The following is an 11,210-nucleotide window of genomic DNA, read 5'->3' on the forward strand; positions in this document are numbered from 1 at the left end:
CTGTTTTCCTCCCTGCCAATCTGTTCTATTCTTACTACTTCAAATTTCTTGATCTCTGTTCTGACCAATTCTTGGTACTTGGCCATCCTGTCATCCTTTGCTTCATAGTCGCCAGAAATTTGGTTTACCACCAGCTGTGAGTCGCTGTAGACCATTAGTTCGGTGGCCTTCATGTAGAATGTTGATTTGAGTCCTGCAAGAAGTGTTTCATACTCCGCTTCGTTGTTTGATACTGGGAAGCCAAAGTTGATTGCTTGCTCCACAACCAGGCCATCTAGTGAGATGATGACTATGCCAAGTCCTGCACCATGCCGGTTGGATGCTCCATCCACAAAGAGCTTCCACATCTCTCCAACGAACAACTTCCAGCAAGTGGAGGGGTCAGATGATGCTGTGGGGTCAGGGATGTTGCTGGTGTTCCTTTCAAGGTCCATACTGGCTGTTTGCCCCTCGCTATCTGATTGAACCAAGTCTTTATTTGTTGGTGAGTCTTGGCTTGGTGTAGCATGGTTCGCTTCAGCCTTGCTCTTTTTATTCTGGTCTACCTTGGGGTCCGACTGAGTATCCTGTACCAGGGGTTGCGCTATTCCGGCATCAACTTCCACCCCCTGTTTGGTTGTGTTAGTCAGGTCGACTAGGCAGATACGATGACTTCCTGCAGTAAATTCTGCGACAAAGGCTGCCAAAGCTTGGGCCTTTATCGCGGTTCTGGGTTGGAACTTAATGTCGAATTGTCCCAACTCTACTGCCCACTTCAAGATTCTCCCAGAAAAGTTCGCTCTTTCAAACAGAGCTTTTAATGGCAAAGCTGTGAGGACAACTATGGTGTGGGCGTGAAAGTAGTGTGACAACTTCCTTGATGCCATCATTAAGGCTAAGGCCAGCTTTTCTAGTGGCAAATACCTTGTTTCGGCACCAGCAATGTCTTGCTGACATAATAGATGGGCAAATATTGGATTCCTTCCGCACGGACCAACACTGCCCTAATTGCGTGCTGAGAGACCGCCAGGTACAGGAAGAGTTCTTCTCCAGGTATTGGGGTGACCAGCAGTGGTTGAGGAGACATTTATTCTTTCAAGCTTTCCAGAGCACGGTCGCATTCTTCGTCTCACTCGAACTTGGCTTTTAATGCTTGAAAAAATGGTCGTAGTCTGTCTGACGACCGGCTAATGAATCGGTTGAGTGCAGCTGCCATGCCGGTGAGATGCTGTACTTCTTTTATTGAGTTAGGTCTCTCCAGATCTTGAATAGCTTTGATCTGGGAGGGGTCTGCTTCTATACCCCGGTTGGTCACCAGGAAGCCCAGGAATTTGCCAAATCCTACACCGAACGCGCACTTAGATGCATTAAGGCGCAACTTGTGCTTCTTCAAAATCTGGAACATCTCACCTAGGTCCCTTAGATGGTCGTTTTTATCCTTGCTTTTGACTACCATATCATTGATGTAAGCTTCCATTGTTCTGCCTAACAACGGCTCAAACATCTTGGTGACCATTCTCTGGAATGTTGCCCCTGCGTTCTTTAGGCCAAAGGGCATGACCTTATAGCAATACAGTCCTCTTGGTGTGGTAAAGGACGTGACCTCCTGGTCTGGTTCGTACATGGCAATCTGATGGTAGTCTCTGTACGCATCCAGAAAGCTAAGTCGATTGTGCCCCGCCGTTAGGTCTACCAGTTGATCTATCCGTGGTAGGGGGAAACTGTCCTTTAGGCATGCTTTGTTGGCTGTCTTATAATCGACGCAGACACGCCATTTGCCATTCTTCTTTGGCACTACGACTGTGTTGGAAATCCATCTGGGGTAATGCACCTCTCTGATAGCTCCTGCTTCTAGCAGATTTCCCACTTCTTCCGCCACTATCTCGGCGTGGTGGAGCGCCGATCTGCGAGTGCGCTAAATGATCGGTCTGGCAAATGGGTGGACATTGAGTTGGTGACAGATGAAGTTTGGATCGATGCCAGGCATGTCGTATGGTGTCCAGGCGAACACTTCGATGTTAGAGGTCAGGAATTCCAAGACCTCTAATCTCTTAGTGCTGGACAACGACGAACCAAGCAAAAAGAATTTATCCAGGTTCTTATCATCTATTCCTACCTTTACCAAGTCTTCCACCGCTTTTTGGTCAGCTGCTTTGCCGACATCTATGAACAGTTCATTGCTCTCAGGTTCTTCCACCGAATGAACATATCCCTTGGCAGCGCGGCTGTCATTAACCGTAACGAAGCACTGTTTGGACATAATTTGGTCTCCAAAGACCTCTTCAATTACACCGACTTCGTTGGGGAACCGCATTACTTGATGGTAGGATGACGCTACAGATCACATGGTATGCAGCCATGTTCTTCCCAAGATTATGTTATAAGTGGAAGAGACCTTTAACACCCAAAACTCCACTTGTTTTGTCACGCTTCCTGCCCTAACTGGAAGAATGATTTTGCCGACTGGCCACTCTGGCATTGAGTTGAATCCGATCAGGGGGGATACAGCTAGTGCCAGGTCTTTGTTCTTCAATTTCAGTTGTTTGAAGGTGTCGTAGTACATTATCTCACATGAGCTACCTTGGTCTATCAGAATTCGCTTGACGTCATAATCCTTGATGCGGAGGGTGACGACCAGAGCATCGCTGTGAGGGCAATATATTCTTTCCAAGTCCTTGTCTGAAAAAGACATGACGTTCGTGGCCTCTATTCTCCCCTTTTTTATGGTAGGTTAGCACTTAGTACTTCCCTTAAATGCTCAGCCTTCTTGATCGACCCTCTGAGCTCGCATACACGCTCAGGTTCGAATACTCCATGTATCACATTGATCACACCTTCAGGTGGGGCGTCAATTGGCATTCCATTGGGTTTATTGTGGTCTTGGGGGGCTGGTTGTGTCCCTCCTTCAATGTATTTATCCAGGTGACCGACTGCCACCAACTCCTTCAGATGCTGTCTCAATGGCATACAATTTTCAGTGCGGTGCCCCTTTTCTTTGTGGAAGGTGCATTGCGATCTTTCGTCGTAGTCTTTCTGTGCTTCTTCTAGCTTAGCTGGCCATCTGACGAAAGGCTCATCGCGTATTTCGCTCAAAATTCGGTAGATCGGTTTCTTGAATACCGTGGTTATGGCAGTGCGGACTCTCAACTATCTTTTATCCTGGTTCTCTCCGTTGTCTCGCCTGCCTCGTCCGTTTTTGTTCGGACATTCTACCGCGTTGATCTTTGCTGCGGTCTTTTTATCTGGTACTGTGGTCATGCCAGATTTTGTTTTCGCACGGGCGCCATCCTCTTCCACCCTGATGTGCTGATGCACTCTTTCCATCAAGGCCTCCATGGTGAGGGGCGGTGTCATGGTGATTGAGTCTCTTAGTCTGTTTCTGACTGGAAGACCTCTTTTGTATTGTGCAATGACGAGATTGGCGAGGCAGTCCCCAATCTGGTTGAATGTCTCCCAGTAGTGACTATTGTAGGATCTTAGTGTCTCTTTTTTGCCCATGTCGATGGAGAGTAGTTGGTCAATCTCCATCGGGGTTTTGGTGTTCGTTCTGAACCTTGTGATGAACGCCTCTGCCAATTGCACCCAGGAGGCTATGCTGCCTTCTGGAAGTTTTTCGAACCAAGTCAAGCCTAGGTCACCAAGTCTTGATGGGAAGAAGATGCACATCAAAGCCTCGTTTCGCCGATATACCGCCATAACCTGGCAGAAGTGGCTTAGGTGTATGTAGGGGTCCATCTTCCCCTCGTACGTAGTGAATTTGGGCTGAAGGAAACCTGAAGGTAGGGGCGCATTTTCAATTGCCGGAACGAACGGCAAGGTCTGCAGCCTTGCTAATGCTCTGTCCGTTGGTTCGTAGGCAGGCCGTGGCAACGGCATTCCGACCTCGACGCTTCCATGCGTCCGAGGAGCCAACCGCTGAAGGGCAGATACCCTGCGAGGGTTGCGCGCCCTAGTATCCTCCTCCCATCGTGCCTTTTCTTCCAGCATGTTCCGCAAATCGGATGATCTTGGCCACTCCGTCTGCCTGGATGATGTCTGGTGCGAGCGTGTGAGTCGATAGGTACTTCCCTCAGTGTAAGACCTCAATGATCTCGTTCTCTCAGACCTGGAGTAACGAGTTCTGGAGGTTCTGGATTGAGTATCGCCTGTCCTGAGGCTTCTACTCTCTGCTTGTGATGGTGTGGAATGCCTTCCACGGTCTTCTGAGCGGTAAGGGGGCGTCTTGCTTTTGCGCCCCTCTCCTGTCGCCACTCCTTTTCCCTTCATCTGGCATTTCATAATCTCCATGTCCGCCGCTATCCGTCGTGTTAATTCGTCCTGCTCCTTTACACAGTCCTCCAAAACTTGAGGATCAATCCTCCGCTTTTGTCTGTCAGGACTTTGTGAATGAGGGTGACGGGGGCTGTTATTCCGCCTCCCCCTAGCATCCCTCCTAGGGTTATGTCGTTGGGGCTCCAAGTCCGCCATGGAAGGGACAGGAGGCAAACCTTCGCGCCTCCCACCTCCTTCTGGTGTTTGTCCATCAATGGCGGACTGTGGTAAATCTTCGTTGTGCGCCATTGATTCTAAAGAGGAAAAAGCTTGATCAAGAGGTTTTGTTCTTGTCTGAAATTCCCACAGACGGCGCCAATTGTACGGGAAAGAAATAAACCTTCTCGTATAATCCTGTTGATCAAGTCTGCGCTCCTCCGTACGACGTCGCCTTATTTCCTGAAAACACAAACGTGAGCTAGCCGGCGAATGTGTTCCGGATACCTCTCCGATGCCTAAGTCAGCAAAATAGACAAAGACAAAAAGCTCTTGTGTATTTGAGAATCAAAGTTGTGTGTTACCTCCCCATAGGTGATGTTGTAAGCTTTTATAGGTTTCGCATGGCACAGTCCTAGTAGGACTTTTACTCCTCCATGTAGAGTCCTCTTAGGATTCATACTCCTAAAAGATAATGCTTATCCTTCAACACCCCCCTCACTGCATAAACCAAGTGAAATGGTTCTACCATGGTCAGACTTCAACATGAACGAGGTAAGCATGGCTATGCTAAGCCGCACACTAGACTGAGATAACACTAGCTCGGCTCTTCTATTCACTGCTCTTACCTTGGCTCTTCTTAATGCGAACCATGGTATGTCTAGACCGGAATAACCAATATTTCGGTCCAAACCGGGATAACTTTGTGAGTGACGACCGAACTTACTGTAAGCTCTTTGGGACCGGAGTAACTTCAGGTCTCTCGTGGACTGGAGTAACTTTACACCTCCTGCGGATCGGAGTAATTTTACACCTCTCTTGGGCTGGAGTAACTTTACAGCCTTTTTACTCAGCCCTTCGCAATGTGGCCCATAACGGCCCATTACCCAACTCGGCCCAATTTATAAGTATAAATTACCCTCTCAGATATGGACATCCAGCTGAAAAAATGTTTGATTTCTATCTATCCAACTAGATTTTTTGATGTCCCATTACTAACTTTACTCTTAATTTAGGTTGTTTATTTATATGTCCATGGCAATCCATAAAAATAAAAATAAAAAATCAAATTAGGTTGATGATCACAATCTCATGAGTTCATCAAATTTGTCTTTTGAAAAATTGACACTACGTATAGTTTAGATTTGAGTGTCCATTTTTTTAAAAGAAACATGATAAAATCATATAGAAATCAATTTTTACACGAGTATAGTTTGATTTTTTCCGTAAATAACACTACGCCAAAACAGGGCATTAACGGCGGTTTTTTAGCGGCGGTAACGAAAACTGCCGTTAAAGGTACTATTAACGGCGGTAACGAAAACCGCCGTTAATACCGCCGTTAATGTATCAATAACGGCGGTTTCGTTACCGCCGTTAAAAAAATCGCCGTTAAAAGTGTCTTTAACGACGGTAATGAAACCCACTTTTAACGGCGGTAACGAAACCGCCGTTAATGCCCACTTTTAACGGCGGTAACAAAACCGCCACTAATGCCCATTTATTACCGCCGTTAATGACGGCGGTCTTTGCCGGCGGAGCTCCGGCGAAACTCCGGCGAGTTCCGGCGAAACCATCTACAATAAAGTAAAAGTAATGTTTAAATATTTATTTAGGAAATATATTTCATGAAGAGTGGCTATGGCAGAGTGGTTGGTGTTGGCGGATGAGAGGTCTTGGGTTCAAAACTTGGGGAATGCAAGAAGAAAGAATTATTTTTTAAAAAATTTGAACCTATTTACGGCGGTAAAAAACCGCCGTTTTTGGTCCTATATTACCACCGTTTTTGGTCGACTTTTAACGACGGTAATTTGCCTTTTTACGACGGTTTCACTTTTTCCGACACACGCATAAACGGCGGTAACGAAACCGCCGTTAATACCGCCGTTAAAGGCTTTAACGACGGTTTTACAGCCTTTAACGGCGGTAAAAAACCGCCGCTAAAACCCAATTTTGGCGTAGTGTAATTTTTACACAAGTGTGTAAGATGAAGTTACTGGAATTATTGAAATAAAACCCATTGTAAAACCTATGAAGCCAACTAAACAAAAATGAGATATTTCTAACACTACAGGAAATTCAATTTTCAGCGGCGTTTTTAAAACGCCGCGAAAAGCCTAAAAAACGCCGTAAAACGTAATAGCGACGTTTTAAATTTTCGTCATTGATACGGCCGCCGCAATAGGTTTGCAGCGTTTGAAAAACGTTGCTAAAAATATAAGACGGCGTTTTTTAAAACGCCACAAAAATGTTGACGTCCGCTTCTCTTACCGTCACAAACTAACATGTGACGTGTGCATGACGTCATTTAGTGGCGTTTTTTCAAAAACGCCACCCTTTTTTTTTTTTTGCTCCATATTGTTATTAATAAATATCAATATTTTGTCCAAAGCTTACCATTTCAGAAAATATGCATTATAATGAATCTGAAAAAACAAATCTTCCACTAGACTAAGCCAAATACATTATAATGAAATCCAAAAAAATAAAATCCAAATTCACACTCCAGATACTTCAAATACCACATGAAATTAGGCAACAATCTACACAAATCATTCAATTTCAAAGCCATATTACTCATCTATGATATATACACACTTATAACTTGGTAATTATATATGCATACCAATAGTTAATAGAACTGTATCTAAACAACCAATACATCAAACAGTACATAGAGAAGCAGAAGGCAGATCATTAAATGTCAGAAAGTCTTGATAATTGTATTGAAATATCAACTATAAAATCACAAGTTTTCATTTCAATTTTGACTAAATCTGATCACGTCTTCTTGGGTCAAGAGAATTCACAGCTGTTGTGAGTTGTGGGAGATTCTTGCAGTTTTCTTCTTGAATTGGACTTTATTGGTACCACAAGATTCTGAGCACCTGAGAGGATGAGATCAACGGCTTCCAACAAGCTACAAAACAACAATGAAACATAAATAATGCTTAATTTTTATTTGTATAATATATACATTCAAATTGGCTTATTTCTTGTACCATTTCTTCAACTATATAGAACACTAAATGGGTTGGCAACAAACTAGGCAGGCAAAACACATTCTGTGATATAAGCAAGAATCAGAAACCAACTTAAATAAATAAAAATAAAAATGATCACAGGTTGTTGGTTCATGTTGGGCCAACTCCAAGAAATCTTGTTGAGGCAGAGCTCTAACCTCAAGTGACCGACATCATATACTTTGGCACTCATAATATAATCATAGAGTGTGCCATTACACAGATTAAACAGAGATATTTAACCAAATATGAAATCCACAGCAAATTTCGGAAAAGTAGCACTCAAATATATTATTTTAAACATACATTCCACATAAGCAAAAACACCTAAGAAGAAGAATGCCTTAATCAAGTTAAATTGAAATTCTGGGCAATGAAAACTATGATAACTTGCTTTAACTATTTATTTACATTTGCCTTCCCATATAAATATAAGCTTTTGATTATCATTATTTTTTAGTACATTTCAAGAAAAAGATTCCATTCATTCACAAAAATATATATATATATCTATAATATTATAAAGTGAACAGGAACTTTGGTGACCTGAAGCTTTACTCTCCTCATGCCATGTGGTAGTATTTTTTTTTTTTAAAAAAAAGTTAAACAAAGAGATGGGCAAGGCTTGAACCCATGACCATGGGTTTAAGTACGAGGACTCATACCACTTAAGCTAAGTACACATTATAATATTAATTTCATTATTATTTTTTTTTATTCCTACTTATTTAAATTGCACACACATCGTGTGTGCCACCCACTAGTATACATACAATTATACACAAGACACAGAGAGAAACATTGAAATTGATTATTCTCTTTGCAAATATACTAAAATTATTGCACTTGCTTGTCCTATTGTGATGACAGATTTTAAAAACCAAAAATATTCTTCACTTTCAACCCATACCTCTCCATATAAATTATTGCACTTGCTTGTCCTATTGTAGTTTGTTGACAATTAATGACCTGAAACCTAATCAGTGATCACCATTGTGAATGGTCAGGATTGCACAAGGTTAATCTAAACTCAGGAACATCCCATTTGAAAGTAAGGGAGTCTTTTACCCCCAACAAACTTAAAAGTCATTTCAAAATAGCAAAAATATTAAAGAAAAGATACAAGATAAGATAAGATTAGGAACATGAGGCTGAAAATTTAGAGCTAGAATAATCAATAGAAGAAAAGCTTATGAACAATTCTAACCTTGAATTCAGTAGACTCCAACGGCCTTCTTTCATTGAATTTGTCATATCTACTTCTTCTTCTTCTTCTTTCCTTTCTTTGATATGTGAACCTACATTTGATAAGAACAAATAACATGAATAAAATGTCTTATTGAAAATTCCATAATTAACTATTTACTCACCTCCTCAGACGAACGATGACAATTAAACGATGAAGTGTATGCATGAGATTGTTGTTGTGAATGCACATGTGTAGAAGCTGGTGCAACAGGCCCACCTATGGCCTATTGAGACTCGAATTGCTCTATTCGTGCTTGTTGAGCTTGGATTGTAAGTACCAAATTTGGCAGTAAAAGTAGAATGCTGTAATGATCAATTCACCCTTGTCTACCCATAAGATTTAGGGGCTTTAGAAGATAAAAGGATGGATCACATACAATGAGAAACAAATGGAAAGGGTAGAATGTATCAAAATCTATAATCCTAAACTGATTTATGAGCAGCAAGTATCAATATCATAATTATAATTCTACAGATATATCATAATTAATTTACTGAAATATATCTAACCTTTTGTGGTGGACTCTATACCAGTAGAAATGTGTGCATTTCCTTGTGCTTGAGGATGCAAGTCTCAGGCCTGCCGCTAAAGCAACTAAAGAGGTCAGCAAGTGCATTGCGAGATCTGCACATTCAGATCTCACATGTTATAACTTTTCTTCTAAAATACCCAAAAAGGAAAGAAATGGAAGACAAAATTCCCAACAAACTAAGCAGAAGTAAAGCCAAGTAGTTATGTCAAGCAGAAAACAAAAATAAATAAATAAATATATTCAAAAAGAAGAGGCATAACCATGTGTCTTTTGCAATACAACATCAAGTTCAGATGAATTTAGAAGCTAGTAAGACCATCTATTTGGCCAGTTTACTGAGTCTGGGTTGACAGTTTTTTCTATCCACAAAATCAACCCAATGCAAAAAAAAAAAAAAAAAAAAAAAAAAAAAAAAACTGCAGTTTAATTGATGGATCACAATCTGTGGTCATAAGCCAGAATAACCAATCATGTAGTAGCTTACAATTGGGCTACACATACAGTGGATCTATTCAGCGCATGAGGCAGCTAAATGCCAGGTATAATTACTTTCAAGCCCCAGGAGAGACCTTATAGGGGGGAGGTTGACCAAAGCAATGCAACATGTGACCAGTTAGGTTACAACACACAACTGGCTAGAATTATTTTGAAGCTAAGAAGTACGGATACGTATAGATATGGATATGGTGGGGATACGACAATTTTTTATTTTATTTTATTTATTTACCATGTAAAAGAATATAAATGTAGGATATGCAATGTGGGTGTATTTTTAATTTTTAATTTTTATATTTTTCTTTTCTTTGTTTGACCCCAAATCAGCTTTCTAAAATTATTAATAAAAGAAAACTACAAAGGTGTCCTAAAAAAATTAATTTAAAAAATTGACAAACCGAGTAGCATACTTGTGCGAAAATGCCACAATAAAGTATATCCCATGTGAAATCATAGAACTCAATTTCAATGCCCCATATTGTTTCCCAAACACCCAACATAAATGTAGTGGACCCTATTGTTAAAGCCAATCACAATAGTAGAAGGTACCACATAGCATATACTTTATCCACATACAAAAATTACTTCAATACAAGGGTTTATAACTATAAATTTCAACAATTTATACATACACGGGAAAAAAGAAAAATAAATAAATAAGTAAAGAAAAAATAAAGAAAAGAAAAAGGCCATTACCTATTGTTCATACCATCTAAAGTGAGGAAGGCATGTCAACCACCAAAGCCAACAATGATTCAAATAAATCTGCAGTTGGTCTCATCTTTCTTCTTTATGGCATAGTTGTAAGTGTGCAAGAGGGGCTTCTAAAAATTGCTAGTATCTCTGACCTATTAGAAGAACCTTTGCAACATTATATGTGCTAGGAGTCAGAGTAAGTATTGATCTTCCTAAAAGCCACTTGTAAGGGCCTGTTATGAGAAGATTACTATTACCTAACCGTCAAGAGATGGAAAATCAGGGGAACCTTCTCTTCTAGTACCACTGAAGCAGTGGAAGGATCATTAAAAATACAAAATCGAGAGAAACGGTAAAGCTGAGAAACAAAGAGACCATGACCTTACTGATTGCCGATGTGGATTTCCTCAGTTAAAAGATGAATGTTGTCCTCACTGTGTCAACACTGGCACAGATACAAGCATCCCTCAAAGTTGAAAGAAGTGAAATTTCGCCTCTTCACATGTTTTGAGCAGGCAGCTGCAGTAACATATGAATGCAAATAAACATCAATGAGCAGTACCTGCTCCTTGAATTTTGTTGAGTCGCCTCTGCTAATCGTGCACTTTTGTTACTCAAAAATGGAAGTGCTCTTTCCCGACTGAAAGTTGTAAGGTAACTTGATATTTATAAGGTTATATTTAGGGCATCTTGCCAAAGCACAGCCACTCAACAAAACAGTCAACTCAGCATTGGCCTATGATAAAAACATTCACCTTGAATCTCAAAA

At 41.1% G+C, this 11,210-nt stretch overlaps 1 long non-coding RNA gene across 1 annotated transcript; it reads right to left on the minus strand.

Moving 5' to 3' along the window:
* Nucleotides 1-6,959: 6,959 nt before the first annotated feature.
* On the minus strand, nt 6,960-10,960 carry LOC114289513 (uncharacterized). Its single transcript, XR_003638626.2, has 4 exons — nt 10,442-10,960; nt 9,228-9,342; nt 8,677-8,767; nt 6,960-7,366 (listed from the first exon to the last, which is right to left on the minus strand). It is a non-coding gene; the product is annotated as an uncharacterized LOC114289513 (long non-coding RNA).
* Nucleotides 10,961-11,210: the final 250 nt, after the last annotated feature.

This window comes from Camellia sinensis, chromosome 1 (genome assembly GCF_055761805.1).
Source record: "Camellia sinensis isolate YWXY chromosome 1, ASM5576180v1, whole genome shotgun sequence".
Taxonomy (NCBI): Eukaryota; Viridiplantae; Streptophyta; class Magnoliopsida; order Ericales; family Theaceae; genus Camellia; species Camellia sinensis.